This window comes from Triticum urartu, chromosome 7 (assembly GCF_003073215.2).
Source record: "Triticum urartu cultivar G1812 chromosome 7, Tu2.1, whole genome shotgun sequence".
Classification (NCBI taxonomy): Eukaryota; Viridiplantae; Streptophyta; class Magnoliopsida; order Poales; family Poaceae; genus Triticum; species Triticum urartu.
Genome location: NC_053028.1, coordinates 510,101,958 through 510,127,767, shown reverse-complemented (window position 1 = coordinate 510,127,767; position 25,810 = coordinate 510,101,958).

Sequence of the window (25,810 nt, the reverse complement as noted above, 5' to 3'; positions counted from 1 at the left end):
GCTGCACATTTTAACATACCTATTAGGCATTATGAGAAGGAAGAAAAGGTGCTGCCTCGTGTTTATTTAGATTATAAAAGTATGGTGGCACATGATTTTATTGTTAAGAATAGGGAGGGAGAGCTTAAATACAAATTGTTCTTCGATAAACATCATCCTGAGGCTATTACCCTGCCTGCTCCTTCTATATTTGATTTATCTGCAGGCCAGTACCTTGTTCCGTTAGAGGCTATTCACGCCTACCGGAACCCTGCACCAGCCATGGAGCCAGAGCTAGAACCACAAGTTGATCCTTCACGATAGTCTAATTACCAGTGGGATTCGGAGATGATTGCCAGCCAGTGGCAATCGGAGTCTTATTCTTCTTCTTAGTATGACCCCAACTATTACTATGGATATCCGCCAGGCCAGCCGTGGCCATAGACCAACTTAGGACAAAAGCCTAAGCTTGGGATACGTATTTCCCACCGACATTACATTTATGTTCACACACTCATTGCTAGATGTCGGTGCTCATACTTTTTGATTGTATTATCCATGCTAGTTTATTTTCTTTTTATGCTTTCTTATTGTGTGTTTGATAAACCTTAAGAAAAACCCCAAAAAATAGTTGTATCTTTTAATTAGTTTACTTTCCATGCTTGTAGTAGTAATTAAAAAGAAAACCCAAAAAGATTTCTTGTTCTTCTTTTACTTGTTGGGAGCTCTCCCGTGTAAATAGTTTTATTTCTTTTCTTTTCTTTTCTTTGGGGGTCGATCTGAGAAGACCATACTTAAATTGTTGAAGTGGATCTTGTATGCATAATTGTTGATCTGACAAAAGAGCCCATATTGCCTTGTCTTCTCCTATTTATTGAATGCTTGCAGATTTCAGCTTAGTCCAATGCACATGCACTATTATTAATATTCACATCGTTCGGTCGTGCAAGTGAAAGGCAATTATGACAATATATGATGGACTAACCGAGATGAGAAAAGCTGGTATGAAATCGACCTCTTTTGTTTTTATAAATATGATTAGTTCATCGTTCCTGATTCGGCCTATTATGAATAAACATGTTTTCAATGACAGCTAGAGATCATAGTTTCTTGTGCCATGCTTGATTAGCTATGAGTTATAATGGTTTACCTTGCGTGCCAACATGCTATTAAAATGGTTGTGATGTGGTATGATAGGGTGGTATCCTCCTCTGAATGATTTAAGTGACTTGACTTGGCGCATGTTCACGCATGTAGTTGAAACAAAATCAACATAGCCTTCACGATATTTATGTTCATGGTGGATTATATCCTACTCATGCTTGCATTCGGTATTTATTAATTTTAATGCATGGTCATGACTGTTGTCACTCTCCAGCTGGTCGCTTCCCAGTCTTTTGCTAGCCTTCACCTGTACTAAGCGGGAATACTGCTTGTGCATCCAATCCCTTAAACCCCAAAGTTATTCCACATGAGTCCACTATACCTACCTATATACGGTATCTACCTGCGGTTCCAAGTAAATTTGTATGTGCCAAACTCTAAACCTTCAAATAAATATCCTGTTTTGTATGCTCGAATAGCTCATGTATCAACTAGGGTTGTCTGTATCTTCCATGTTAGGCGGGTTATTCTCAAGAGGAGTGGACTCCGCTCCTCACTCACGAGAAAGTGGCTGGTCACCGGGATGCCCAGTCCCATGCTTTATGCAAACTAAATCAAAATAACTGCAAACAAAACTCCCCCTGGGACTCTTGTTAGTTGGAGGCACTCGTTGTTTCGATCAATCCATGGATTGATGCTTGTTGGTGGAAGGGGGAGTATAAACTTTACCATTCTGTTTGGGAACCGCCTATAATGTGTGTAGCATGGAAGACACCGCCATCTCTTGGTTGTTATGTTGACAATGAAAGTATACCGCTCAAAATATTATTCATCTCTATTTCAAAACCGAGCTCTGGCACCTCTACAAATCCCTGCTTCCCTCTGCGAAGGGCCTATCTATTTACTTTTATGCTGAGTCATCATCCTCTTATTAAAAAGCACTAGTGGGAGAGAACCAGTTGAGACCTAAGAGTTATTGCGAATGTGGTTAGTTATAATCTTTGCTGAAAACTTGAAATTTACAACAACAAGAGCAAACAGAGTTTGTAAAAGTTTTTCTTTATCACTTTCAGTTTGTCAACTGAATTGCTTGAGGACAAGCAAAGGTTTAAGCTTGGGGGAGTTGATACGTCTCTGTTGTATCTACTTTTCCAAACACTTTTGCCCTTGTTTTGGACTCTAACTTGCATGATTTGAATGGAACTAACCCGGACTGACGCTGTTTTCAGCAGAATTACCATGGTGTTATTTATGTGCAGAAACAAACATTCTCGGAATGGCCTGAAACTTCACGGAGCAACTTTTTGGAAAATATAAAAAATACCTGCAAAAGATGAAGGCCAGGGGCCCACCACCTGTCCACGAGGGTGGGGGGCGCGCCCCTACCTCGTGGGCCCCCTGGAGCTCCTCCGACTCCAACTCCAACTCTATATAATGTGTTTCGGGGAGAAAAAAAATCAGAGAGAAGGATTCATCGCGTTTTACGATACGGAGCCGCCGCCAAGCCCTAAAACCTCTCGGGAGGGCTGATCTGGAGTCCGTTTGGGGCTCTGGAGTGGGGAATCCGTCGCCATCGTCATCATCAACCATCCTCCATCACCAATTTCATGATGCTCACCGCCGTGCGTGAGTAATTCCATCGTAGGCTTGCTGGACGGTGATGGGTTGGATGGGATCTATCATGTAATCGAGTTAGTTTTGTTAGGGTTTGATCCCTAGTATCCACTATGTTCTGAGATTGATGTTGCTATGACTTTGCTATGCTTAATGCTTGTCACTAGGGCCCGAGTGCCATGATTTCATATCTGAACCTATTATGTTTTCATCAATATATGAGAGTTCTTGATCCTATCTTGCAAGTCTATAGTCACCTATTATGTGTTATGATCCGTTAACCCCGAAGTGACAATAATCGGGATACTTACCGGTGATGACCGTAGTTTGAGGAGTTCATGTATTCGCTATGTGTTAATGCTTTGTTTCGGTACTCTATGAAAAGGACGCCTTAATATCCCTTAGTTTCCATAAGGACCCCGCTACCACGGGAGGGTAGGACAAAAGATGTCATGCAAGTTCTTTTCCATAAGCACGTATGACTATATTCGGAATACATGCCTACATTACATTGATGAACTGGAGCTAGTTTCGTGTCACCCTAGGTTATGACTGTTACATGATGAACCGCATCCGACATAATTCTCCATCACTGATCCATTGCCTACGAGCTTTCCATATATTGTTCTTCGCTTATTTACTTTCCCGTTGCTATTGCTATCATCACTACAAAATACCAAAAACATCACTTTTACTACTGTTACCTTTTGCTACCGTTACCACTACTATCATATTACTTTGCTACTAAATACTTTGCTGGAGATACTAAGTTTCCAGGTGTGGTTGAATTGACAACTCAGCTGCTAATACTTGAGAATATTCTTTGGCTCCCCTTCTGTCGAATCAATAAATTTGGGTCGAATACTCTACCCTCGAAAACTATTGTGATCCCCTATACTTGTGGGTTATGAATAGCACACAAGGTGTTTCTCTCGTATTCGGGAGTTGCATAATCTCATAGTTAGAGGAATATGTATTAGTCATGAAGAAAGCAATAGCAATAAAACTAAACAATCATTATGCTATGCTAACGGATGGGTCTTGTCCATCACATCATTCTCTAATGATGTGACCCTGTTCATCAAATGACAACACATGTCTATGGTTAGGAAACTTAACCATCTTTGATTAACAAGCTAGTCAAGTAAGAGGCATACTAGGGACACTCTGTTTTGTCTATGTATTCACACATGTACTAAGTTTCCGGTTAATACAATTCTAGCATGAATAACAAACATTTATCATGATATAAGGAAATATAAATAACAACTTTATTATTACCTTTAGGGCATATTTCCTTCAGTCTCCCACTTGCACTAGAGTCAATAATCTAGATTACATACTAATGATTCTAACACCCATGGAGTCTTGGTGCTGATCATGTTTTGCTCGTGAAAGAGGCTTAGTCAACGGGTCTGCAACATTCAGATCCGTATGTATTTTGCAAATCTCTATGTCTACCTCCTTGACTTGATTGTGGATGGAATTGAAGCGTCTCTTGATGTGTTTGGTTCTCTTGTGAAATCTAGATTCCTTCGCCAAGGCAATTGCTCTAGTATTGTTACAAAAGATTTTCATTGGACCCGATGCCCTAGGTATTACACCTAGATCGGATATGAACTCCTTCATCTAGACTACTTCATTTGCTGCTTCTGAAGTAGCTATGTACTCCGCTTCACACATAGATCCCGCCACGATGCTCTACTTCCCTCCCACTCACTTCTTTCGAGAGAAACTCTTTCTCTAGAAAGGATCCATTCTTAGCAACGCATATCTTGCTTTCAGATCTGTGATAGAATGTGTACCCAACATTTTCCTTTGGGTATCCTATGAAGACACATTTCTCCGATTTGGGTTCGAGCTTATCAGGTTGAAGCTTTTTCACATAAGCATCGCAGCCCCAAACTTTAAGAAATGATAGCTTATGTTTCTTGCCAAACCACAGTTCATATGATGTCATCTCAATGGATTTAGATGGTGCCCTATTTAACATGAATGCAACCGTCTCTAAAGCATAACCCCAAAATGATAGTGGTAAATCAATAAGAGACAACATAGATTGCACCATATCTAATAAAGTACGATTACGATGTTCGGACACACCATTACGCTGTGGTGTTCTAGGTGGCGTGAGTTGTGAAACTATTCCACATTGTTTCAAATGAAGACCAAACTCATAACTCAAATATTCTCCTCCACGGTCAGATCGTAGAAACTTTATTTTCTTGTTACAATGATTTTCCACTTCACTTTGAAATTCTTTGAACTTTCAAATGTTTCAGACTTATGTTTCATTAAGTAGATATACCCATATCTGTTCAAATCATCTGTGAAGGTTAGAAAATAACGATACCCGCCGCGAGGCTCAACACGCATCGGACCGCATACATCAGTATGTATTATTTCCAACAAGTTAGTTGCTCGCTCCATTGTTCCAGAGAATGGAGTCTTAGTCATCTTGCCCATGAGGCATGGTTCGCAAGCATCAAGTGATTCATAATCAAGTGATTCCAAAAGTCCATCAGCATGGAGTTTCTTCATGCGCTTTACACCAATATGACCTAAACGGTAGTGCCACAAATAAGTTGCACTATCATTATTAACTTTGCATCTTTTGGCTTCAATATTATGAATATGTGTATCACTACAATCGAGATTCAACAAAAACAGACCACTCATCAAGGGTGCATGACCATAAAAGATATTACTCATATAGATAGAACAACCATTATTCTCCGATTTAAATGAATAACCGTCTCGCATCAAACAATATCCTGATATAATGTTCATGCTCAACGCTGGCACCAAATAACAATTATTTAGGTCTAAAACTAATCCCGACGGTAGATGTAGAGGTAGCGTGCCGACTGCGATCACATTGACTTCAGAACCATTTCCCACGTGCATCGTCACCTCGTCCTTAGTCAATCTTCATTTAATCCGTAGCCCCTGTTCCGAGTTGCAAATAAGAGCAACAGAACCAGTATCAAATACCCAGGCGCTACTACGACCATTAGTAAGGTACACATCAATAACATGTATATCAAGTATACCTTTCACTTTGCCATCCTTCTTATCCGCCAAATACTTGGGGCAGTTCCGCTTCCAGTGACCAGTCCCTTTGCAGTAGAAGCACTCAATTTCATGCTTAGGTCTAGACTTGGGCTTCTTCCCTTGAGCAGCAACTTGCTTGTTGTTCTTCTTGAAGTTCCCCTTCTTCCCTTTACCATTTTTCTTGAAACTAGTGGTCTTGTTAACCATCAACACTTGATGCTCTTTCTTGATTTCTACCTCCGCAACCTTTAGCATCACGAAGATCTCGGGAATTGTCTTTTCCATCCCTTGCATATTGTAGTTCAACATGAAGCCTTTATAGCTTGGTGGCAGTGATTGAAGAACTCTTTCAATGACACTATCATCAGGAAGATTAATTCCCAGCTGAGTCAAGTGGTTATGGTACCCAGACATTCTAAGTATGTGTTCACTAACAGAACTATTCTCCTCCATTTTGCAGCTGTAGAACTTGTTGGATATTTCATATCTCTCAACTCGGGCATTTTCTTGAAATATTAACTTCAACTCCTAGAACATCTCATATGCTCCATGATGTTCAAAACGTCTTTGAAGTCCCGATTCTAAGCCGTAAAGCATGGCACACTGAACTATTGAGTAGTCATCAGCTTTGCTCTGCCAGACGTTCATAACGTCCAGAGTTGCTCTTGTAGTGGGTCTTGCACCTAGCGGTGCTTCCAGGACGTAATTCTTCTATGCAGCATTGAGGATAATCCTCAAGTTATAGACCCAGTCTGTGTAGTTGCTACCATCATCTTTCAACTTAGCTTCTCTAGGAACGCATTAAAATTCAAGGGAACGGTAGCACGGACCATTGATCTACAACAACATAGATATGAAAAAACTATCAAGTACTAAGTTCATGATAAATTAAAGTTCAATTAATCATATTACTTAAGAACTCCCACTTAGATAGACATCCCTCTAGTCATCTAAATGATCACGTGATCCATATCAACTAAACCATGTCCGATCATCACGTGAGATGGAGTACTTTTCAATGGTGAACATCACTATGTTGATCATATCTACTATATGATTCACGTTCGACCTTTCGGTCTCAGTGTTCCGAGGCCATATCTGCATATGCTAGGCTCGTCAAGTTTAACCCGAGTATTCTGCACGTGCAAAACTGGCTTGCACCCATTGTATGTGAACACAGAACTTATCACACCCGATCATCACGTGGTGTCTTGGCACGACGAACTGTCGCAACGGTGCATACTCACGGAGAACACTTATACCCTGAAATTTAGTGATGGATCATCTTATAATGCTACCGCCATACTAAGCAAAATAAGATGCATAAAAGATAAACATCACATGCAATCTAAATATGTGGCATGATATGGCCATCATCATCTTGTGCCTTTGATCTCCATCTCCAAAGCACCGTCATGATCTCCATCGTGACCGGCTTGACACCTTGATCTCCATCGTATCGTCATTGTCATCTCGCCAACTATTGCTACTACGACTATCGCTACCGCTTAGTGATAAAGTAAAACAATTACATGGTGATTGCATTTCATACAATAAAGTGACAACTATAAGGCTCCTGCCAGTTGCCGATAACTTCTACAAAACATGATCATCTCATACAACAATTTATATCTCATCACGTCTTGACCATATCACATCACAACATGCCCTGCAAAAACAAGTTAGATGTCCTCTACTTTGTTGTTGCAAGTTTTACGTGGCTGCTACGGGCTTCTAGCAAGAACCGTTCTTACCTACGCATCAAAACCACAATGATTTTTCGTCAAGTGTGATGTTTTAACCTTCAACAAGGACCGACCGTAGTCAACTCGATTCAACTAAAGTTGGAGAAACAAACACCCGCCAGCCACCCATGTGCAAAGCACGTCGACATAACCAGTCTCATGAACGCGGTCATGTAATGTCGGTCCGGGCCGCTTCATCCAACAATACCGCCGAATCAAAGTAAGATGTTGGTGGTAAGCAATATGACTATTATGTCCCACAACTCTTTGTGTTCTACTCGTGCATATCATCTACGCATAGACCTGGCTAGGATACCACTATTGGGGAACGTAGCATGCAATTTCAAAAAAATTCCTACGATCATGCAAGATCTATCTAGGAGATGCATAGCAACGAGACAGGGAGAGTGTGTCCATGTACCCTCGTAGACCAAAAGCTGAAGCGTTATGTTAACGCGGTTGATGTAGTCGAACGTCTTCACGATCCAACCAATCCAAGTACCGAACGTACGGCACCTCCATGTTCATCTCGATGACGTCCCTCGAGCTCTTGATCCAGTAGAGGGTTGAGGGAGAGTTCCGATAGCACGACGGCATGGTGACGGTGATGGTGATGTGATCCGCGCAGGGCTTTGCCTAAGCACTACGATGCTATGACCGGAGGAGTAAATTGTGGAGGGGGGCACCACACATGGCTAAGAGAAATCTTGGTGTGCCTTTGGGGTGCCCCCCGCCCCTGTATATAGGGGGGGGGGGGGGAGGAGGAGGCCGGCGGCCAGGAGGGGCGCGCCAAGGGGGGAGTCCTACTTGGACTCCTAGTCCAACTAGGATTCGCCCCCCTACCTTTTCCTTCTGACGAAGGGGGAAATAGGGAAGGAGAGGAGAGGAAGAGGGAAAGGAGGGCCCCGCCCCCTCCCCTTCCTATTCGGACTCCCCTTGGGGGGGGGCTCCCTCTTGTGGGCTGTCCCCTCTTCTCTCCCATGGCCCATGAGGCACATGATTTCCCCCGGAGGGTTCCGGTAACCCCTCGGTACTCCGATAAAATACCCAAATCACTCGGAACCATTCTGATGTCGAATATAACCTTCCAATATATGAATCTTTACCTCTCAACCATATCAGGACTCCTCGTCATGTCCATGATCTCATCCGGGACTCCGAACAAACTTCGGTCACCAAAACACATAACTCATAATACAAATCGTCATCGAATGTTAAGTGTGCGGACCCTACGGGTTAAAGAACTATGTAGACATGACCGAGACACATCTCCGGTCAATAACCAATAGCGAAAACTGGATGCTCATATTGGCTCCTACATATTCTACTCAGATTTTATCGGTCAAATCGCATAACAACATACGTCATTCCCTTTGTCATCGGTATGTTACTTGCCCGAGATTCGATCGTCGGTATCATCATACCTAGCTCAATCTCATTACCGGCAAGTCTCTTTACTCATTCTGTAATACATCATCCCGCAACTAACTCATTAGTCACATTGCTTGCAAGGCTTATAGTGATGTGCATTACCGAGAGGGCCCAGAGATACCTCTCTGATACTCGGAGTGACAAATCCTAATCTTGATCTATGCCAACCCAACAAACACCTTCGAAGACACATGTAGAGCATCTTTATAATCACCCAGTTACCTTGTGACGTTTGATAGCACACAAGGTGTTCCTCTCGTATTCAGGAGTTGCATAATCTCAAAGTCAGAGGAATATGTATTAGTCATGAAGAAAGCAATAGCAATAAAACTAAACGATCATTATGCTAAGCTAATGGATGGGTTTTGTCCATCACATCATTCTCTAATTATGTGATCACGTTCATCAAATGACAACACATGTCTATGGTCAGGAAACTTAACCATCTTTGATTAACGAGCTAGTCAAGTAAGAGGTATACTAGGGACACTCTGTTTTGTCTATGTATTCACACATGTACTAAGTTTCCGGTTAATACAATTCTAGCATGAATAATAAAAATTTATCATGATATAAGGAAATATAAATATCAACTTTATTATTGCCTCTAGGGCATATTTCCTTCGGCTGACTGGGCAGTTGACCCAGTCAACAAGGGCCCACTGGACAACCACTGGTGCACCTGTGTGTGCACTGCACCGGGTGCACCTAGCATTTTCCCATTTAATATTTGAATTAAAATTAATTTTAAAAAGTGATTAAAACTTAGAAAATTAATATAAAATAATCTATAACTCGGATGAAAATAATTTGTATATGAAAGTTGCTAAAAAAATCCAATGAATCTATTTATGCGATCCGCTCATCTGTCACATGCCCTTAGCATAGTGAACATGGAACCGTCCCCCTTCGTTTCATCTACCCAAAAATGCCAAACTTTGGGAAAACATTCCCAGATGTTTCCCCCCTTCACCGGTATCGTGTAGAATTGTGTTAGTTCACACCTAGCACCGCTTATCGTCATGTCATGCTTAGTGATGCATCTCTATGCTTTACATTTATTGTTTCTTCCCCATCTTCTTCTCCGGTAGACCCCGAGACCGATGCTGCCTCTGCGATCGACTACGTCACCGACAACTGTTCTTCCTTTTCAGTAGAGCTTCCAGGAAAGCAAACCCCCCTTGATCATTCCTATATCGCCCATTCCATTCTCTCTCATGCTTGCATTAGATTTTGGAACTGTAATCGATTGCTCCTATTCGCTTTTGTAACCTGCTGTTGTATCTTACCCGCTTATCCTAAACTTCTTAGTATAGGTTGGTTAGTGATCCATCAGTGGCCCCTCACCTTGTCCTTGTTGCCCCCGCTTTATGACCGATGACTCGACCAACGTGATCGACGTCCAAGGTCGACACATCACATCACACTCCCCTTAGTTGTACGACTCTACAGAGCTACTATCGAGTGCTGAGGGTGATACCTCGTATAGCACTTCTGATGTTAACTCTGTAGTGTAGCTAATCGGTCATGGTCTTCGAGGGTGATTCCTCCTTCACCACTCCCGATACGACTCTATCATGCAACCCCTCAAGCGTGAACGTCGAGGGTGATTCCTCCTATTTTGCCTTGAAGATTACATCAGGTGGAGATCTGATCATAAACTCAAAGTTCATCGGGTCCCAACAAGCACACCGCAAAAGAGTTACATCATATGGATCTCCAAGAGACCATTGTATTGAGAATCAACGATAGAGAGGAAGCCATCTAGCTATTAACTACGGACCCGAAGGTCCACAAAGAACTACTCACGCATCATCGGAGAGGCACCAATGGAAGTGGTGAACCCCTCCGTGATGGTGACTAGATTGGATCTGGTGGTTCTGGACTCTGCGGCGGCTGGAATTGATTTTCATCGACTCCCCTAGGGTTTCTGGAATATTGGGGTACTCATAGAGCAAAGAGGCGGTTCAGGGGGCACCCGAGGTGGGCACAACCCACCTGGGCGTGCCTAGGCCCCCAGGCGCGCCCTGGTGGGTTGTGCTCCACTTGGAGCACCCCCAGGTGTTTCTCTGGCCCACTGGATGTCTTCTGGTCCAAAAAAATCCACAAAAAGTTTCGGTGCCTTTGGACTCCGTTTGGTATTGATTACCTACGATGTAAAAAACATGCAAAAAATAGCAACTGGCACTTGGCACTATGTTAATAGGTTAGTACCAAAAAATGATATAAAATGATTATAAAACATCCAAGAATGATAATATAACAACATGGAACAATAAAAAATTATAGATACATTGGACACGTAAAAGAGCACAACCCACCAGGGCGCGCCTGGGGGCCCAGTCGCACGCAGGTGGGTTGTTGATACGTCCATTTTGCATCATGTTTTCTTATTGTTATTTATAATGTTTTTATCCATAATAATGCTTTTTGGAGTAATTCTAATGTCTTTGCTCTCATAATATGCAAGGTACACACAAAGAGGGAGAATTTTGGCAGCTGGAAATCTGGACCTGGAAAAGCTACATCAGGCCACCTATTCTGCACAACTCCAAACAAGCTGAAACTTCACGAAGATTTTTAATCAAATATATGAAGAATATTGGAGCAAATAACTACCAGAGGGGGCCCACCAGGTGGGCACAACCCACCTAGGCGCGCCAGGGAGCCCAGGCGCGCCCTGGTGGGTTGTGCTCACCCAAGCCCACCTCTGGTGCCCATCTTCTGGTATATAAGTCATTTTGACCTAGAAAAAATAAAGAGAGGACTTTCGGGACGGAGCTCCTCCGTCTCGAGGCGGAACTTTGGTAGGAGCATGTTAGCCCTCCGACGGAGTGATTCCGCTGGGGAAACTTCCCTCCCGGAGGGGGAAATCATCGTCATCATCATCACCAACAAATCTCCCATCTTGGGGAGGGCAATTTCCATCAACATCTTGTGGGTGACTAGTAGTGTTGATTACATCTTGTAGTTGATTACTATATGGTTTATTTGGTGGAAGATTATATGTTCAGATCCAATATGCTATTTAGTACCCCTCTGATCTTGAGCATTATTATCATTTGTGAGTAGTTACTTTTGTTCTTGAGGTCACGGGAGAGATCATGTTGCAAGTAGTCATGTGAACTTGATATGTGTTCGATATTTTGATAGTATGTATGTTGTGATTCCCTTAGTGGTGTCATGTGAACGTCGACTACATGACAGTTCACCATATTTGGGCCTAAGGGAATGCATTTTGGAGTAGCAATTAGATGATGGGTTGCGAGAGTGGCAGAAGCTTAAACCCCAGTCTATGCGCTATTCCGTAAGGGACCGATTGGATCCAAAAGTTTAATGCTATGGTTAGAATTTATTCTTAATACTTTTCTCATAGTTGCGGATGCTTGCGGGAGGGTTAATCATAAGTAGGAGGTTTATTCAAGTAAGAACAGCACCTAAGCACTGGTCCACTCACATATCGAATTATCAAAGTACCGAACATGAATTAAGCCAACCTGATGAAAGTGACTAGATGAAATTCCCATGTACCCTCAAGAACGCTTTGCTTACTATAAGAGACCGTTTTGGCTGTCCTTTGCCTCAAAAGGATTGGGATACCTTGCTGCACTTTTGCTACTATTATCATTACTTGCTCATTAGAAATTATCTTACTATCAAACTACTCTGCTACTTACAATTTCAGCACTTGCAGACATTACCTTACTAAAAACCACTTGTCATTTCCTGCTTCCCCTTGTTGGGTTCGACACTCTTACTTATCGAAAAGAGCTACAATTGATCCCCTATACTTGTGGGTCATCAAGGCTATTTTCTGGCGCCATTTCTAGGGAGTGAAGCGCCTTTGGTAAGTGGATTTTGGTAAGGAAACATTTATATAGTGTGCTGAAATTTATTATCACTTGTTACTATGGAAAACAATCCTTTGAGGGGTTTGTTCGGGGTAACTTCACCTCGAACGGAACCACAATTAGCTACCCCTCAACCTACTGCACTTACTGAAAATATTGAATATGAAATTCCTTCGGGTATGATAGAGCAACTGCTAGCTAATCCTTATGCAGGAGACGGAACCGAACATCCTGATATGCACTTGATATATGTAGAACAAATTTGTAGATTGTTCAAGCTTGCAGGTTTACCTGGAGAGTTATGAAAAAGGTTTTCCCTTTATCTTCGAAGGGAAAAGCATTTGCATGGTATATGCTATGTGATGATATTGGATCTTGGCATTGGAATTGTTTGAAATTGGAGTTCCATCAAAATATTTATCCTATGCATCTAGTTCATCGTGATCGGAATTATATATATAATTTTTGGCCTCGTGAAGGAGAAAGTATCGCTCTAGCTTGGGGTAGGCTTAAGTCAATGTTACATTCATGCCCCAATCACGAGCTCTCAAGAGAAATTATTATCCAGAACTTTTATGCTCGACTTTCTCATAATGATCAAACCATGCTTGATACCTCTTGTGCTGGTTCTTTTATGAAGAACACTATTGAATTCCAGTGGGATCTTTTGGAAAGAATTAAACGCAGCTCTGAAGATTGGGAACTCGATGAAGGTAAAGAGTCATGTATTTAGCTTAAGTTTCATTGTGTTAAATCCTTTATGAATACCGATGCTTTTCAAAAATTTAGCACTAAATATGGACTTGACTCAGAGATAGTAGCTTCCTTCTGTGAATCATTTGCTACTCATGTTGATCTCCCTAAAGAGAAATAGTTTAAATACCACCCACCTACTAAAGAAGAAATCAAAGAACCGGTACCAGTTAAAGAAGAAACTATACTTTATAATGTTGATCCAGTTGTTCCTTCTGCTTATATTGAGAAACCATCTTTCCCTGTTAGGATAAAGGAACATGCTAAAGTTTCAACTATGGTTAACAAAAGCTATATTAGAACACCTAAACCTGATGAGCAAATTAAAGTAGAACCTAGTATTGCTATGGTTAAAGATCTCCTGGAAGAAGATGTAGATGGGTATGTTATTTACTTCTGTGAAGAAGCTGCTAGAATTGCCAAACCTGATAAAAAGGATAAACATAGACCTGTTGCTGGCATGCCCGTTGTCTCAGTTAAAATAGGAGATCATTGTTATCATGGTTTATGTGACATAGGTGCTAGTGTGAGTGCTATTCCTTACACCTTATATCAAGAAATTATGAATGACATAGCACCCGCAGAGATAGAAGACATAGATGTTACTATTAAACTTGCTAATTGAGACACTATCTCACCAATTGGGATTGTTAGAGATGTTGAAGTCTTGTGTGGGAAAATAAAATACCCTACTAATTTTCTTGTTCTTGGTTCCCTACAAGATGAATTTTGTCCTATTATCTTTGGTAGACCTTTCTTGAACACCGTTAATGCTAGAATAGATTGTAAGAAACAAACTGTCGGTGTTAGTTTTGGTGATGAGTCTCATGAGTTTAATTTTTCCAAGTTTAGTAGAAAACTTCATGAAAAAGAATTGCATAGTAAAGATGAATTAATTGGTCTTGCTTCTATTGGTGTACCACCTATTGATCCATTAGAACAATATTTGCTAGACCATGAAAATGATTTACATATGCATGAAAGAAATGAAATAGATAAGATTTTGTTTGAACAACGTCCTCTACTTAAACACAATTTTCCTATTGACACTCTAGGAGGTCCTCCTCCACCTAAATGTGATCCTGTGTTTGAATTAAAACAATTGCTAGACTGTAACATCCCAAAATTCTAAATTTTGGAATGTTATATTGAATAAATAGTTTTGATTGATTGTTTGATTGAGGTGTGGTTGCTTGTGTGAAATTGAGTAAAATTTGAAACTTTTTGAAAGTTAAATGAGAGGGAATAAAATGACTTCCCCAAAACTTTCATTTTGCTTTTATGATCTCCATGAATTCAAATTTATTTTCAAATACAAAACCCTAGAGAGAAGATGACATGACTTCTTCCATTTAAATGAAAAGGGCGTTTGAAAATATTTGAATTTCATTTGGAAATGTTTCAAATTCAGAAACTTTATGCAACTCAATTATTTTCATGAGAGAAGATAAAACGACCTCTTCAAAACATATGAAATACGAGTTGGAAGTTTAAAAGAAATCAAATTTAAGGTCCCTTGGAAATTATTTTCAATTTGGGTTATTAGGATTTTATTCAACTTAGTTTTCTCCATAAATAAAATATATTGAAAATAGGGTAAAATGATTCCCTACAGTAGAAAATTGGCGAAAAATGGTTTTGAAATCATTTTGGTATTTTAAAATATTCTTATTTGGTTTTTAAATAAACCAGAGGCACTGTTTGAATTTTCTGGATTTTATTTGACGCTAGAAAAATGTTACTTTTGTGAAAAATCTTTTTCAGAAAATTTTGATATATAATATGCCTATATTATATTATATTTTTATTTTATTTTTTTGTTTTATTCACTTGCCTGTCTTTAAAAAAAACCTTTCCCTCCGACTGGGCCGACCCAGCTAGCAGCCCAGCCCAGCCAGCGCGCCACTGCCTTCCTCCTCCCGAGCAGGAGACCGGCCGCCGCATGCGTCGTCGCCGCGCCGTGCCCGACCTGGCCACCTTCCGCCGCCTTGCCCCTCATGCAAGCCGCGCCTCCTCTCCCCTCCTTTAAATACCGGAGCCCCGAGCCTCGTTCCTCGTCCTCGTCCCGCCCTCGCGACGCTGCCGCCGCATCTCGCCGGAGCCGCCGCCACCCTGCTCCGTCCCGTCGTCGTGGACCGCTGCTGACGTCGCCATCCTCCTCGCCTCGACACGCCGCCCCTCCCCGTCCACTCCACCCTCGCCGCCGGTCCGGTCGAGCCCGAGCCGCCCGCCGCCGTTTTCTCCGACGCCGACGAACCCCGCCGCCGCCGCCAGCCGTTGGATCTGGATCCAACGATCCAGATTTCGTTTTGTTTTTTAAATGGTTTCTTCTATTTCGTGAACGTTCGTTAGTTAGGGTTTACAGCGAATGTTTTCATTCGTTAGCGTTCGGTAGCGAACGTTCGTTTGATAGGATTTTTCTTTTTATTATAGTTTTCTACCAGGGACCTATTTGTAGTTTTATTTTTACAGATTAGTCCCTGATCTTCAAACCCTCACAACTTTTCAACTGTTTGTCCAAATCCAACGAAACCAACGCCCACTTCTTTGTTATGATCCCCTCTATCCAGATAACCAACTCACACATGTTTTTGAAGGTTTAAAATTTGGTTTCAAACAGATTTGAATTCAAACTTCTTTTGTTCATAACTTGAGTTTTATAACTCCGATTTAGTTGATTCTTTTTGCAAATTGAAGCTCTTGAACTAAAATTTCTGATAATGCCAAATCCCCCTAATTTTGGAATTGTTAGAAATTGTTTGATGTTGCAAGAGTTATTTGCCTGTTTTCGAAGTTTTCCAAGATCTTTTCTTTGATTCTTTTTGTATGATTGCTTTTGTGTGGTTACTATTGCTTGCTTATGATAGATTGACCAGAGTGTGACGAGTAGAACTATCGAGAGTTATGAGTGCGAATCATCTACATCAACAGTACAAGTCAAGTTCACACTTTGATCATACTTTTCATACCCGGTTTTTATGCATTAGTTTCAACCCTCAAACATTGCATGACTAGGACTTGTTAACATGTGGGTATTGGGAAGTAGTTGATGAGGTAGGAACCTATTGTCTTACTTTCAAACCCTGGGAGTTACTACGTTATGCTTATACTGCTATGCTATGCTCGTAGACATGGTTTGGTTTGAGAGAATTCATGAAAGATGCGAGAGTAATATTATCTATGGGAAACTTAAGGTGGCTACTTTAATACACATCTGGGTGGATTGGTTGGGGCACCCTGGGGATACCAGTGGATTGCCCAGACACCTGGGGAATCCAGTGTTGTCCTAGGAGATCTCGGGGTTACCGTGCAATCATCCTATGGTTTGCCACCCAGGCTCAAAGGGATCGTAAAATTATTCATGCTAGAAACTTCCATGTGCAGCCACAAGCCATTATGGGCTCTGGCATAGTTTGGTATGTTATGTGACCTCTTACAGTGGTAGACTAGCAGATGTAGGGGATGTAGGTGTTACGGTCTACCCATTGTACAGAGTTAATGATTCTGAAAGACTGTGTCTCGGTCATCCGTTTCTCAAACGCCATGCAGTGCGAGAAATACAACGGAGGAGGTCGAGTCTTGTGGGGGAAAAGTGCGCAAACCTCTGCAGAATGTACAAACTAATCATGATTAGCCGTGTCCTCGTTTATGGACATCTTGAGTATCTGGTAATTCAATTATTATGTTGATCTCATCACTTTATTTAATTAATAACTTGTTGGGTTAATGTTAATTTGGGATTGAGTTGGGGTTACCTTCTCAATGTTTTCAACAAACTTTGTAGTTAAATAAAATTTATTCCTTTGTTGTAGGGAAAAATTAGCTTTATGCAAAATTAAACTTAGAGCCTCCACCAACCAAATATGCATGTACTGATAGTCATTATTTCAGCATTGCTCTACAGTGTGAAATTGCCAGTACATTCGATGTACTGACCTACATGGCTGCAGCATCTCATGTTGCAAGAATCTTACGACGAGTAAGTGATAAGTTAGGGTTACGATTTCGACACTTAACTTTGCCATTGGTGTTGATTGTAATCCACAACCTTGTTGTTACTTCCGTTATTTGGATTGAGGTAATAGTATTTATGTTATTTTATACATGTGATTTACCTCTGTTATAAATCCTTGAGTACTGTGTGTGTTAGCATACCGATCCAGGGATGACACTTAAGCACAGAGACTTGACCGTCTGAGGTCCGGTCGCTACAAGATGGTATCAGAGCACATGTTGACTGTAGGACGTGACCCATATAAACTGGCAAGCCCATAGGAAAGATTTTCCCTAAAACCTTATTTTCAAATGATCTTTTACCTCTCTTCTTTTTTGAGTTTTATCAAATATTCCCTTTTAGATATACTATACCCCTCTTTTCCCTTTTGACCACACGAAGATTTGGCTGATGAGACCACTCCGAGAAGTACAAGATGTCGGACAACTAAGACCACTTATGAATGAAGAGGATTTTACCGTGCATTGTAATAATGGAAACCACGGCGATTGAAGACTCCGAAGACTAGGAGAATTTGAAGTGTCTGGAGAATTTCCAGATTAGTATGACCTAGTAAGGCTACCCTTATGGAATTAGTCAGACTATTGAAGTCGTCAATACCCGAGATCATGGTCTGTCGGAGACAGACTGGAACAAGGAGCATCAAAATTCAAAGTTTTTCTTGGGAAGAAAACCCTAAGGCAGGAGATATCAACTATGGTATGAAAGCATGGCAATGACATGGGCATAAACACTGCTATCCGTGATGTTATCGCCTGCTTATGCTATTGTCACTGTGCTGAGTTAAGCATGCATTTCTTCGGAAGGATTGGATGACAAAAGGGCTAATGGAGCACCTATCAGCAAAAGGTGAATTTTTAACTTTAGCTGGTGTATCACCGGGATCTGGAGTATTACATCAAGAAGTTTTAGATGGACCTGCAGGAAGCATTTCATGAAGAACTTAGGACCCAGAAGCTAAAATTTGCCAAGCTGGAGGAGCAAAACCTCGGGATACCGGAGATTTGTCAAGAATTGAAGGACAGGAGGACCATGGTTCATGCCAAGGATGTTGAAACCCAGAAGTTTGAAACGCAACTCCAGAATATTAAAGGACGTCACGAGAGACTTGCGTCAACGGAGATGATCTGGCAAAAGAACTTGAGAAGGACAAGCACGATTGGAAGAAGCCATCGGAGACATGAACAAGACCTAAAGAATTTGGCGACTTTGAAGATTTATTGACCTTTAGAAGACCAAACCCCTGTTATATACATACATTAGATGCGAAGATTGTGAGCTGTCATTTGTTTGATGTTTTTCCGACAGCCACAAAATAAAAATCTCTCTCTTCAAAACTATTGTTTGTATTGTGTGTATCCATCCCTATCTCTCTTATCTCACCCCAAAACCCTTGAAACCAATAGAGGATGAATGGAGATGAACTCACCTTTCTGGGACCGATAAGTCAATTGGAGACGGACCGATGGATTCAGAACATGGAAGATCACATGAAGAATAACTCTATGGACAGAAAGGATATGGCCCAGTTATTGGAAATATGCCCTAGAGGCAATAATAAATTAGTTATTATTATATTTCATTGTTCATGATAATCGTTTATTATCCATGCTAGAATTGTATTGATGGGAAACTCAGATACATGTGTGGATACATAGACAACACCATGTCCCTAGTAAGCCTCTAGTTGACTAGCTCGTTGATCAATAGATGGTTACGGTTTCCTGACCATGGACATTGGATGTCGTTGATAACGGGATCACATCATTAGGAGAATGATGTGATGGACAAGACCCAATCTTAAGCCTAGCACAAAGATCGTGTAGTTCGTTTGCTAAAGCTTTTCTAATGTCAAGTATCATTTCCTTAGACCATGAGATTGTGCAACTCCCCGATACCGTAGGAGTGCTTTGGGTGTGACAAACGTCACAACGTAACTGGGTGGCTATAAAGGTTCACTACAGGTATCTCCGAAAGTGTCTGTTGGGTTGGCACGAATCGAGACTGGGATTTGTCACTCCGTGTAACAGAGAGGTATCTCTGGGCCCACTCGGTAGGACATCATCATAATGTGCACAATGTGACCAAGGAGTTGATCACGGGATGATGTGCTATGGAACGAGTAAAGAGACTTGCCGGTAATGAGATTGAACAGGGTATCGGATACCGACGATCGAATCTCGGGCAAGTATCGTACCACTAGACAAAGGGAATTGAATACAGGATTGATTAAGTCCTTGACATCGTGGTTCATCTGATGAGATCATCGTGGAGCATGTGGGAGCCAACATGGGTATCCAGATCCCGCTGTTGGTTATTGACCGGAGAGTTGTCTCGGCCATGTCTGCATGACTCCCGAACCCGTAGGGTCTACACACTTAAGGTTCGATGACGCTAGGGTAATAGGGAAAGTATGTATGCGGTCACCGAATGTTTTTCGGAGTCCCGGATGAGATCTCGGACGTCACGAGGAGTTCCGGAATGGTCTGGAGGTAAAGATTGATATATAGGAAGTATGGTTTTGGCCACCGGAAGTGTTCCGGGCATCACCGGTAGTGTACCTGGACCACCGGAGGGGTCCGGGGGTCCACCAAGTGGGGCCACCAGCCCCGGAGGCCTACATGGGCCAATAGTGGGAAGGGACCAGCCCCTAGGTGGGCTGGGGCGCCTCCCACCAAGGCCCAAGGCGTCCTCAAGAGGAGAGGGGGCAAACCCTAGGCGCAGATGGGCCCTAAGGCCCACCCTAGGTGCGCCCCCCTCTCTCTCCCCCTTGGCCGCCTCCCAGATGGGATCTGGGGGCTGCCGCCACCCCTTAGGGAGGGAACCCTTGTGGGGGCGCAGCCCCTCCCCTCCCCCTATATGTACTTGAGGTTTGGGGCTGCCCAATACATGTGATTTGCTCTCCCTGTTGGCGCAGCCCTACCTCCCTCCCTCCTCGTCTCTTGCGGTGCTTGGCGAAGCCCTGCTGGAGTACCACGCTCCTCCACCACCACCACGCCGTCGTGCTGCTGCTGGATGGAGTCTTCCCCAACCTCTCCTTCTCCCCTTGCTGGATCAAGGCGTAGGAGACGTCACCGGGCTGTACGTGTGTTGAACACGGAGGTGCCGTCCGTCCGGCACTAGGATCATCGGTGATTTGGATCACGACGAGTACGACTCCATCAACCCCGTTCACTTGAATGCTTCCTCTTAGCGATCTACAAGGGTATGTAGATGCACTCTCCTTCCCCTCGTTGCTAGATTACTCCATAGATTGATCTTGGTGATGCGTAGAAAATTTTGAATTTCTGCTACGTTCCCCAATAGTGGCATCATGAGCTAGGTCTATGCGTAGTTACTATGCACGAGTAGAACACAAAGTAGTTGTGGGCGTCGATATTGTCAATTATCTTGCCGTTACTAGTCTTATCTTGATTCGGTGGCATTGTGGGATGAAGCGGCCTGGACCAACCTTACACGTACGCTTATGTGAGACCGGTTCCACCGACTGACATGCACTAGTTGCATAAGGTGGCTGGCGGGTGTCTGTCTCTCCCACTTTAGTCGGATCGGATTCGATGAACAGGGTACTTATGAAGGGTAAATAGAAATTGGCAATTCACGTTGTGGTTTTGGCGTAGGTAAGAAACGTTCTTGCTAGAATCCTATAGCAGCCACGTAAAAACTTGCAACAACAATTAGAGGACGTCTAACTTGTTTTTGCAGCATATGCCTTGTGATGTGATATGGACAAAAGGATGTGATGAATGATATATGTGATGTATGAGATTGATCATGTTCTTGTAATAGGAATCACGACTTGCATGTCGATGAGTATGACAAACGGCAGGAGCCATAGGAGTTGTCTTTATTTATTTATGACCTGCAGTCAACATAAACATCATGTAATTACTTTACTTTATTGCTAAAGCGTTAGCCATAGTAGTAGAAGTAATAGATGACGAGACAACTTCAAGAAGACACGATGATGGAGATCATGGTGTCATGCCGGTGACAACGTTGATCATGGAGCCCCGAAGATGGAGATCAAAAGGAGCAAAATGATATTGGCCATATCATGTCACTATTTGATTGCATGTGATGTTTATCATGTTTTACATCTTATTTGCTTAGAACGACGGTAGCTTAAATAAGATGATCCCTCACTAAAATTTCAAGAAAGGTGTTCCCCCTAACTGTGCACCATTGCGAAGGTTCGTTGTTTCGAAGCACCACGTGATGATCGGGTGTGATAGATTCTAACGTTCGAATACAACGGGTGTAAGCCAGATTTACACAGCAAAAACACTTAGGTTGACTTGACGAGCCTAGCATGTACAGACATGGCCTCGAAACACGGAAGACCGAAAGGTCGAGCATGAGTCGTATAGAAGATACGATCAACATGAAGATGTTCACCGATGTTGACTAGTCCGTCTCACGTGATGATCAGACACGGCCTAGTTGACTCGGATCATGTTTCACTTAGATGACTAGAGGGATGTCTATCTGAGTGGGAGTGCATTAAATAATTTGATTAGATGAACCCAATTATCATGAACATAGTCTAAATTGTCTTTGCAAATATGTTGTAGATAAATAGCTCACGTTGTAGCTCCCTGTTTCAATACGTTCCTAGAGAAAGACCAAGTTGAAAGATATTGTAAGCAATGATGCGGACTAGGTCCATAGTCCGAGGAGTGTCCTCACTGCTACACAGAAGGCTTACGTCTTTGATGCACCGCTCGATGTGCAAACCCCTACAACATCGTCTATGGATGTTGTGAACACCTGACAGACACGTCCTGATGACTACTTGATAGTTTAGTGCACCATACTTTACGGCTTAGAATCGGGATTCCAATGACGTTTTAAACGCCATAGAACATATGAGATGTTCCAAGAGCTGAAATTGGGATTTCAGGCTCATGCCCGTATTGAGAGGTGTGAGACCTCTGACAAGTTCTTTAGCCAACAAGATGGAGGAGAATAGCTCAGCTAGTGAGCATGTGCTCAGAATGTCTGGGTGCTACAATCACTTATATCAAGTGGGAGTTAAACTTCCAGATAAGATAGTGATTGATAGAGTTCTCTAGCCTACTAGATCTTCGTGATGAACTATGACATGCAAGGGATGGAGTTGATCCCGGAGCTGTTCGCGGTGCTTAAGACCGCAAAAGGTAGAAATCAAGAAGGAGCATCAATTGTTGATGGTTTAACAAGACCACTGGTTTCAAGAAGGGCAAGGGCTAGAAGGGAAACTTCATGGATGGCAAATCAGTTGCCGCTCCAGTGAAGGAACCCAAGGTTGAACCCAAACCCAAGACTAAGTGCTTCTATTGTAAGGGGAACGGTCACTGGTAGCGGAATTACCCCAAATGCATGGTAGATAAAAAGGCTGGAAACTTCAACAAAGTATATACGTGTTATTAATGTGTACCTCACTAGTACTCCTGGTAGCACCTGGGTATTGGATACTGGTTCAGTTGCTATTACTGGTGACTTGAAGCAAAAGCTACGGACTAAACGAAGACTGGCTAAGGGCGAGGTGACGATGTGTGTTGGAAGTGTTTCCAAAGTTGATGAGATCACCATCGCACGCTCCATCTGCCTTCGGGATTAGTATTGAACCTAGATAAATGCTATCAGGTGTCTACGTTGAGCATGAATATGATTAGATCATGTTCATTGCAATACAGTCATTCATTTAAGTTAGAGAATAATGGTTATTCTGTTTACATGAATGATACCTTTCATGGTCATGCACCCTATGTGAATGGTTCATTGAATCTCGGTCGTGGTAATACACATGTTCACGCCAAAAGATGTAGAGTTTATAATGATAGTACCACTTTCTCGTGGCACTGCCGCTTAGGTCATATTGGCGTAAAATGCATGAAGAAACTCCATGTCGATGGATGTTTGGAGTCACTTGATTTTGAATCACTTGACACATGCGAGCCATGCCTCATGGGCAGGATGACTAAGACCCCGTTTTCAGGTACAATGAAACGGGCAAGTGACTTGTTGGAAATCATACATGCAAATGTGTGTGATCCAATGAGAATTGAAGCGTGCGGTGGATATCACTATTTTCTCATCTTCACTGACAATTTGAGTAGATATAGGTATATTTACTTAATGAAGCACAAGTCTGAAACGTTTGAAAAGTTCAAGCGATTTCAGAGTGAAGTTAAGAATCATCATAACAAAAAGATCATGTTCCTATGACCTGATCAAAAGGGGATTTTCTGAGTTATGAGTTTGGCAATCACTTAAGACATTGTGGAATTGTTTCACAGTTGAAGCCACCTGGAACACCACAGGGTAATGGTGTGTCCGGACATTGTAATCGAACCTTATGAGATATGGTGCGATCTATGATGTCTCTTACCGATCTACCATTTTCATTTTGAGGTTATGCGTTAGAGACAGCTGCATTCACTTTAGATAGGACACCATATAAGTCCGTTGAGACGATTTCGTATGAGCATTGGTTTGGCAAGAAACCAAAGTTGTCGTTTCTCAATGTTTGGGGCTGCGATGCTTAAGGCTTTAGCTGGAGAAGCACGAACCCAAAGCGGACAAACACATCTTCATAGGATACCCAAAGGTGACAGTAGGGTATACCTTCTATCTCAGATCCGAGGGAAAATTGTTTGTCGCTAAGAATGGGTCCTTTCTCGAGAAGGAGTTTCTCTCGAAAGAATTGAGTGGGAGGAATATAGAACTTGATGAGGTTGTCGAACCTTTACTTCAACCAGAGAGTGATGCAACACAGAAAGATGTTTTCTGTGGCACCTACGTCTGTTGAATAGGAAGTTAATGATAGTGATCATGAAGCTTCAGATCAAGTTGCTATCGAACCTCGTAGGTCGACAAGGATATGTACTACTCCTAAGTGGTACGGTAATCCTGTCTTAGATATCATGTTGTTAGACAATAATGAACCTACGAGCTATGGAGAAGCGATGGTGGGCCCATATTCCGACAAATAGTTAGAAGCCATGAAATCCGAGATAGGATCCATATATCAGAACAAAGTATGGACTTTGGTGGATTTGCCCGATGATCGGCAAGCCATTGAGATAAATGGATCTTTAAGAAGAAGACGGACGTGGGCGGTAATGTTACCGTCTATGAAGCTTGACTTGTGGGAAAGAGTCTTTTCACAAGTTCAAGAAGTTGACTACGATGAGAATTTCTCACCCGTAGCGATGCTTAAGTCTGTTAGAATCATGATAGCATTAGCTGTATTTTTCGATTATTAAATCTTACAGATGGATGTCAAAACAAGTTTTCTTACCAGTTTTCGTAAGAAAAGTTGTATGTGATACAATAAAAGGTTTTGTCGATCCTAAGGATGCTAAAAGGTATGCTGGCTCCAGCAATCCTTCTATGGACTAGAGCAAGCATCTCGGAATCGGAATATATGTTTTGATGGAGTGATCAAAGCTTTTAGGTTTATACAATGTTTGCTAGAAACTTGTATTTACAAGAAAGTGAGTGGGAGCACTACAACATTTCTGATAAGTATATGTGGATGACATATTGTTGATCCGAAATAATGTAGAATTTCTGGAAAGCATAAACGGTTGTTTGAAGAGTATTTTTCAAAGGAAGACCTGGATAAAGCTGCTTACATATTGGGCATCAAGATCTATAGAGATAGATCAAGACGCCTGATGGTACTTTCAAAGAACGCACACCTTGACATGTTTTTGAAGGAGTTCAAAATAGATTAGTCAAAGAAGGGGTTCTTACCTGAGTTGTAAGGTGTGAAGTTGAGTAAGACTCAAAGCTTGACCACGGCAGAAGAAAGAGGAAGGACGAAGATCGTTCCCTATGCTCTTGTCATAGGCTCTATACGGTATGCCATGCTGAGTACCGCACCTGATGTGTGCCTTGCCACATGTCTGGCAAGAGGGTACAAAGGTGATCTAGGAGTAGATCACCAGATAGCGGTCAAAATTATCCTTATAGGAATAAGGAAATGTTTCTCGGTTATGGAGGTGATAAAGAGTTCGACGTAAAGAGTTACGTCGATGCAAGCTTAACACCTATCTGGATAGCTCTGAGTAGAGATACCGGATACGTATAATGGAGCAACAATTTGGAATAGCTCCAAGTGGAACGTGGTAGCAGCATCTACGATATGACATAAAGTTTTGCGAAGTACATAGGGATCTGAATATGGCAAGACCCGTTGACTACAACCTCTCTCACAAGCATAACATGATCAAACCCAGAACTCTTTGAGTGTTTATCACATAGTGATGTGAACT